This window comes from Octodon degus, unplaced genomic scaffold, assembly GCF_000260255.1.
Source record: "Octodon degus isolate 3935 unplaced genomic scaffold, OctDeg1.0 scaffold00023, whole genome shotgun sequence".
NCBI lineage: Eukaryota > Metazoa > Chordata > Mammalia > Rodentia > Octodontidae > Octodon > Octodon degus.
Window position 1 is genome coordinate 14129446 of NW_004524599.1, and position 7875 is coordinate 14137320.

Sequence of the window (7875 nt, forward strand, 5' to 3'; positions counted from 1 at the left end):
TGGGGTGAGATGGTATCTCAATGTTGTTTTAATTTGCATTTTGCAGATGGCTAGTGATGTGGAGCATTTTTTCATATATTTATTCGCTTCTTTAATTTCTTGCTCTGATAAGTGTGTTTTCATCTCTGATGCCCAAGAAATTCGTTTCTGTGATTGTTTCCAAATAAGTCTCATTTCGTTAACTTTAGTTTGTTTTCAATTATGGATATTGCTTTGTTTTTTTCTGTAGAATTTAGAGTATTTCAATATATGTAAAGTATATGTTTCATAAATTAAAACTGAAAATATAGATTCAGAGAAACTTATTTTCAATCCCTTCTCTTCAATTATCCCTTATGGAGAATAATTTCTATCAGTTTCTAATTTATTTTTTGTGGCAGGATCTCACTTTATAGTTCAGACTGACTTTGAACTCACTCTAGAGCACAGGTTGGACTTGAACTCATAGTGATCTCCTGTCTCAGACTTCTGTATGCTGGGATGATAGGTGTGCACCACCATGCTTGGCTATTCTTTTTGTTTGTTTCTTTCAAGAATTGAAAAATTTATTGAGAGAGATAGCTTCTAAGAGACAGGCCGGATAAATAAATAAATTAATTAAAAAAAAGAGAGAGACAGGCTGGGACTGAAAGTGGGTTGCCAATGAGTCCACTTCTCTGAGAAAGTTTTAGAGGTCAAAGTCATGAGGCGGCTACAAAGTGGGTCAAATGAGAATCAACAACCACCACAACAAAAGCAAAAAACCAAAAATTATGATCAACCAGTAAGATTACAAGTATAGCTGCTTAGCTAATATCAGTCCAGTAGTAGCAAGGGCATATAGATGCCACTGGTAAATAATCTACAGTCTTAGTTTTGTCTTTATCTTAGTCTTTTAGTGGTCTTAGTCTTAGTGGGTAGGAGAAGATGGCTGACCCTTAGAGCGATAACCATTTATTTATGTGGGAAGTCTCAAAAGGGTGGTACCATTAATCCCAAATTCCCTTTGTCTCTAGGGAAGTATGTAAATCTGGCCTCTGTGAGTTTAATCTGCTTCAGATACGCCTCAAAAACAGAAGTAGGTGGTAATGCCTTACCCCTACGCACGCTGTCAGATCAAGGCCTCTTCTTTCCTTGTCTTCATCCTTGTCACCTTCTCTCTTTTTATCCAACACTCAATTTATTCTTATAACACTTCATTTTACAAATAAAAGCCATTCATATGAGTGTACAGACATTACACTAATAGCATTATGCTATATATTTCCTATTCTCATTTATTCATAAAAGCTGTTACTGAATTCATACTGATGGTTGCCCAATATACATAGAAATCCTTCATGTATCTTGTAACTGCATTTTACTTTATTACATCTCTGCCTTAGACCTATTTGTATCATAATCGCCTGCTATTTTGCATAGTGCTCCCATAATAACCTCACACTTCTGTTATTACATTTTTGTGCTGGTAAATCTTTAGACCACAATTGAATTCTGTGGTTTGTTGTGTTAACATTTTCATTTTCTTCTTGTATTCTTATTCTTTATTTTCCTTTAACATTTAGTTAAAAATAAACTATAAACACTACATCAAAGATTTAGTTAATAGAAATGTAAAGTTGAGTAACTACTGTGCTAGCCTGTAACCCCTGCTTTGAAAACCCTTGATACTGTCTATGCATACTTGTCTTAATTTTTTTGTTTAAATGTATTTGGTTGTTGCAGGGTCTCACTATGCAGCTCAAACTTGTGGAGATCCTCCTGTTTTCAGCCTCCTTCGTGCTGGGATTACAGGCATACGCTACCACACCTGGACCCTGGCCAGCTCAGCCTGCCCTCGGGTGGGGGCTGGTGTGGCATGTGGTGCTGGAGATTGAACTGTGGTCGCTGCACTTGCCTAAGCTTGCCTAAGCAGGCGCACTAGTCTTTTGAGCTATCTCACCGGGCCTTATGCATTCCTTTCTGATAATTCCCATCTTTCTCACAAGAGGCAATGATTATCCCAATTTGTCTGGTGACTGATTCCTGTATTTTCTCTAAAGTTTCAGCACATATCCATCTATCTCCAAAGGATGTTTTAGTTTTAAATTTACATACAATCAAATGCTGCATTATGACATTTGGTCGGTGACAGATCTCATCTATGGTGATGGGCTCATGAGATTATGTTGCCTAGTCATATTGTAGCTGGTTTAGTCTAGGTATACTCTATGACATTTACACAATGATGAAACTAAGGACACATTTCTCAGAACATACATATCAGTGTTGTTGAATGACTCATGACTACATGAAGTCACACTACACATATCCCATTGTGCAGTATTTTCACTCAACAGTGTTTTTACATTTGTCTGTATTAATGTGGAAAGTTTAAATCCTTCGCTTTCATAACTCTATAGTATTCTCTTGATTGCATCACAGCTTTTTATGTATTCCACTCTTAGCAGACACTGGATTATTTCCAGTCTTTTACAAATTTCAAATAATTCTACATTAAATAATCTTGTATGTTTGATGGTTTGGGTATCCAAGTCCTTTAGGACATATATGTAGGAACATAATTTCTGGGCTGTATGTTTAAGGATAGTTCTGCCAGTTGTATTGGTCAAGATACAAAGGATAGAACAAACCCTAGATTATTGAAGCGAAAGGGATTTATCATAGGATATTGATTACTTACAGAATATTGGGAGGGCTGAAGAGGCAGACTGTAGACTGAACTTCTAGGAATTGTCCCAAAACCACATCAAGGGATTGGGCCACCAAGGAAGCCACCACTCTTCCCTCCGAGGGGAAGCTATGTTTTGGAATGGACAGATGCCAGTTCAATTTTGGCTCCAAAGCCACACACCCTTAGGTACAATTAGGGAGCCATTTCAGCTAAATCAAGAAGCCAAGGTTAGACCTTCTGGCTCCAGAACCAAGTGTCTGCTTGGAAACCACCATTGCAGACTTGGAAGCCACCACTCCAATCCCCACCCACAAAATGAACACCCTCAGCCCAGCCGTTCTCTGCCAGTTCAAGGCCCACTGGGAACACTGCACGGGTTGGCCCCTAACCACACCAGGGCCCTTGCTGCATGGGTGTTGTGAAAATGTAACGCTGGTTTCCTGCCCTTTGAAATGAAGAGCTTCACAGTAAAAGAAGTTGAATTTGAAGTTGCATGAACCAGTTTCTAGCACCAGCCATATGAAATAATGCCAAAATTTATTTCTAATGTGGTGGTGGAAGCAACCTAAACTCTTGGCAGCAATGTATGAGAATATTTGTGGCTCTACATCTCTGCCAATGCTTGAGTTTGTTGTTTCTGTTTTTAAGAAGCTATTTTATTATTATTTTAATTTCTGGTTCCATGATTAATCACAAGGTTGAGATGTCTTCATACACATAATGGCTATTCATGTTTTCGAAGATCCGCCTGCTTATATCTTCTGTATATTTCTTCTTTGGAATTCTCACTTATTTTGGATAATTATTCTTTAGTTTCATGTTATGTTATTTCAGGCTGAGGTTTATCTTTTCACTTTATTACCATGTTTGTGGTAAACAAAAGTCCTTCGTATTAGTCAACTTTAATCATTTTTCTTTGTGTGTATGTTTTTCTTGCTTAAGTTGATTGAAAGAATCTTTCTCTACCAATAAATTATTACAATCTTATTGTTTCCTCTAAATGTCTTAAAGTTTTGATTTTACTGTTTTATTTCCTGATCTACCTAAAATGAGTTTTATAAGCGGAGAGACAAGAGTCCATTGTCATTCTGTTTTCTGTGTATACAACCCTTTGGCCTGAAGTACAGGCGCTATCGTGAATCATGTTCTGATTAAGATGTGGGTCCCTTTCTGGACTCATTTTCCAGTTATTTGCTTTGTTTTTCCTCCTTATGCTGAACCTTACAGTCAACTGCTTATGATACGTCAGCTCTGGCTGAAAACACTTCCTTGTTTCAGCATTTTGACCATTGGCTTTCTTTAGAATTAATTTGTCAAATCCTATGAAATGCCTTACTGAGATTTTAATTAGCACTGCATTGGGTTTATGGAGTAACTCAGGGAAGAGCAGAATTGGTATCTTTAAGGCAGTCAATATTCTTATTTACAGAAAAATCATGTCACTCTGTTTCCTAGGTCTTATTTGATATCTTTTACCAAAGTTGTGTACGCTTCTCTGTAAAGGTCTTGCACATCATTTGTTAGACTTCTCCAAAGTGCCTTATGCCGTTGCTCTTGGAGATGATTTTGTTTTTTTGGGATGGGTCCTGACTGTGTTTGCAGATTGGTCTTGAACTGGGCTCAAGATCTTTCTTCCTCTATTTCTAATAGACGTGGGCCAGCTATAAACAATACTTTTAAAAATTGCTTTTTTTTTTTTTTTTGGTCCTGAACCCACTTTGTATAGCCTAAGCTCCCCCTGATCACAGTTAGCCTCCTGCCTCAGCCTCCTGCGTGCTGGGATGACAGGCACGTGCCACCACGTCCTGCTTAAAAATTGCCTCCTTTTACTTCTTTTTTTCCCGATATATAGAGCTGCAGATGACTCATACTCTGATTTATGTCTAGCCTCTTTTATCAGTTCTAGTCATCTACAGATAATTAGAAGTTTTCTGTGGCAAACACTTTATCTGCAAATACGAAGCACTGGATCTATTTTTTTTTCCTGAATTTCTATGCTTTTTAAATCTTTGTCTGAGTGCACAAGTTAGATTCCCAAACAGTGCTGAGCTGGATAGTGTGTAATCTTTTATTATGCCTGCTGTTCAAGAACATGTGTTCATACTTCACAAGCGAAAAAACTGTTTTCCTCTTGTTAGTTGGAAGGTATTCTAGTTCATAAATGAAATGTTTTTGTCTCATGAATGCTGCTTTGAATTTTATCAGATGCTTTTCCACGTCAGTTCAGATCAAAACTGATTTTTCTCCTATTAATTAAAGTACACTAATGTCTACTCTAATGGTGTCCTAATCTTTCATTCTTAGAAGCACAACTTGGTCACGGTGTTTTTCATTTCATTAAACTGCCACTATTTTGTTCAGGATTTGTTTTGTTTTGCCTTTATGTTCATGAGGGTGATTTTTACTTTCCTGCCCAATATTATTCTTAGATTCTTTTTATACTAAGTTTAGAATTTTATACTAAGCTTGAAAATTGCTCATAAAAGGAGTGTAAAGAGTTCTGCTTTTCTCTTCTCTACAGTTTAATTTCTTCTCTCTCTTCCCCACCCTATTCTCCTCCCTTCCCCTTCCTACCTCCTGCTCTCCCCCTTCCATCCTCTTTCTCTCCTCCTCTTTCTCCTCCTTCTTCTTCTCCTCTTTGCTCTCTCCCTCTTTCTCCTTTTCCCTTTCCTTCTTGCTGGTGGAAACACTTTTGCAAGGCTGGGGATGAAGCTTAGCTGTAGAGCAACTGTGCCTGTCCCTTGCGCATGAGCCTCTAGGCTCCACCCCTAGCGCCACCAGAGTGTCTACCCTTTAACTGAGGTCACCATGCTGTACTAATGGTCAGGCTGCCAGAATTTAATTGAAACTTTGTGCTTTACGATCAACATCTTTCCATTTCTTTCCATCCTGACTCCTGGAAAATGCCCTTTTTGCTTTCATGAGTTTGACTATTTGGATTCCATTCATGAGGTCGTGCAGCATTTGTCTTTGTGGGCCTGGGCTGCTCCACTTGGCATAAGGTCTACCAGTTCCATCCATGCCGTCATCAATGGCAGGCTTCCTTCCTCTGAACGTTCCGCTTCCACGCGCCCCACATCCACATTTTCCTTCTGTGTTCTTCTGGTGATGGACTTTGGGCTGACTGCATACCTTGGGGCCTTGGGAATAATGCTGCAGGGAACAGCTGCAGTGCAGATATTTTCCTTGAGATCTGGGTCTTATTTACTTTTATTTTTTAATTTATGTATTTGATAGAGGGTCTCACTATGCAGCGGGGACTCGTAGTGATCCTCCTGTTTTCAGCCTCCCCAGCACTGGGATTACAGGCATGTGCCATCACACCTGGTCTTGGTGGCCAGCTCAGCGTGCCCAGAGGTGGGGTCAGTATGGCATGTGGTGCTGGGGATCGAACTCTGGCCCCTGCTCTTACCCAAGCAAGCGCTTAGTCTGCTGAGCTATCTCGCTGGCCCTCCCATTGGCTTTTTCAAGACCTCAGAGACAGCCAGTTTAATGGGAAGACTAGTACTTTGGCTCAGAAACATGGGTAAGGTCTGACCTTCACCAGTTTGTAGTTAAATTGTGTTGTCCACACACTGTCTCTGTCTCAGAGCTGTTGCTTTCCTGTGAATAGGATGCTTTGTATAAATGCACAGTATGAATCCTGTAAGAAAGGTGATCTCTGCAGAGCGGCCCTTATGGAAAATACTGGCCCATGGATTGTTTTCAAGCAGACTGTCTACTTGATAACATGAATTAGATGGAGACAGCAGATAGGTTCGTGGAGACTACTCTACTTGCAAGGTTGGGGTCAGAAATAGAAAGACTACACTGCCACAAGAGACTTGAGCAGTTTCTTAAGTCAAATCCCAGGTCCCTGAATCAGTGAATGTTAGATCCATAGATAGCTATGGACCATCCTGTCAAAGGCAGCTTTAGCCAAGAAGGCATTTAAGTCTCTTGAAGGAACATGTATCTTAAGTCGCATGTAAATTTTTGTAAGTATATTTTAATTTATGAAAACAGTACCTTCTCAAACTGGGCTTGGTGAAGCATGCCTATAATTCCAGCACCAGGAAGGCTGAGGCAAGAAGTTCTCCGTGCTTTCCAGGCCAGCCTGGGCCACTTAGTGAGCTCAAGGCTAACCTGAGCTACATAGTGAGAGTGGCTGTCTCAAAAAGTGAAAAGAAACAAAAGAAGGAAGACCTTTGCACAGTAATGGTACAAGACATTTTTAATCAGTATGAGAGATACAAATAAAAAGTCCAAAGTTTCTTCTTCTCTAGTTAGTACATTATTTTTCTTCTTAGAGAGAGAACTTACTTTTCTCCTTTAGTCCTCCTGGTTGTTAGCTTCGTAATTCTAAATGATTTGACTTTATATCTATTCCTTGCTTGATGAGTTTTCAGACAGTATCTACTGTTTCTCCACCAGGACACTGATGAAGTTTTCTTTCTTCTCCTCTTCTTTACTTTCTGCTTGTCACATTCCATTTTTAGTTTTTCTCTTAGTTACCATCATAGCTTTAAGCAATTCCTTTGAGCTTTTCTGTGTTGACCCAGCAGGTTGCTTTTCACTTGAATTGTCCCTGGGGGAGAGGAGAACATCTTTCTGCCCTGTGGCCCCGTTGCTCTCAGCCTCTGCCCTGGTACTGGTCCACGTCAGGGTCTACTTTCATGACCCGTTCTCTTCTATAACCCTAGCCATCCTTTATGCGGCACCTATCAACTGATTCTAAACACAAGAGCCAGTATTCAGAGTTTATCGGCTCACACACTCACTTGCTGAGAGAAGCACTATGAGTTGGGATTGCACAAGCAGAGAAGGAAAGGAGTCTGGAAATAACCCTGGCCACTGGAGGGGGGCTGGCTCTGCAAAGTCAGGAGGAAGGTTCTTCACAGGAGGCCTGAGGAGGGGCAGCACTGCCAAGAGTGGCCATCCTCAGCCTCCATGGGAGCGGCTGAGTTTGGGACTCAAATGACCCCCAACTCCACAGGTGCTCATATGAGAGGGTATGGTATTTACATAAGCTTACATGTGTCTTATTTCTGGCTTCAAACCAACTCTGAAGGAGTATAGCATACATGCCATGTGAGTAGTTATTTATTGTTCAAGGGACTTTTTCTGGACTGAATATTTTCAATTCATCGTTGGTTGAAATCATGAATGTGGAGCCCTTGAGTGCAGAGGGCCACCTGCAATGACCTTGGATATTACTTTAGCTATCTCTCTTATGAGGCCAT

General features: G+C 40.1%; 1 pseudogene; it reads right to left on the reverse strand.

Annotated features, from left to right (window-relative positions):
* Nucleotides 1-1049: 1049 nt before the first annotated feature.
* Nucleotides 1050-1154, reverse strand: LOC111815914 (annotated as a pseudogene).
* Nucleotides 1155-7875: the final 6721 nt, after the last annotated feature.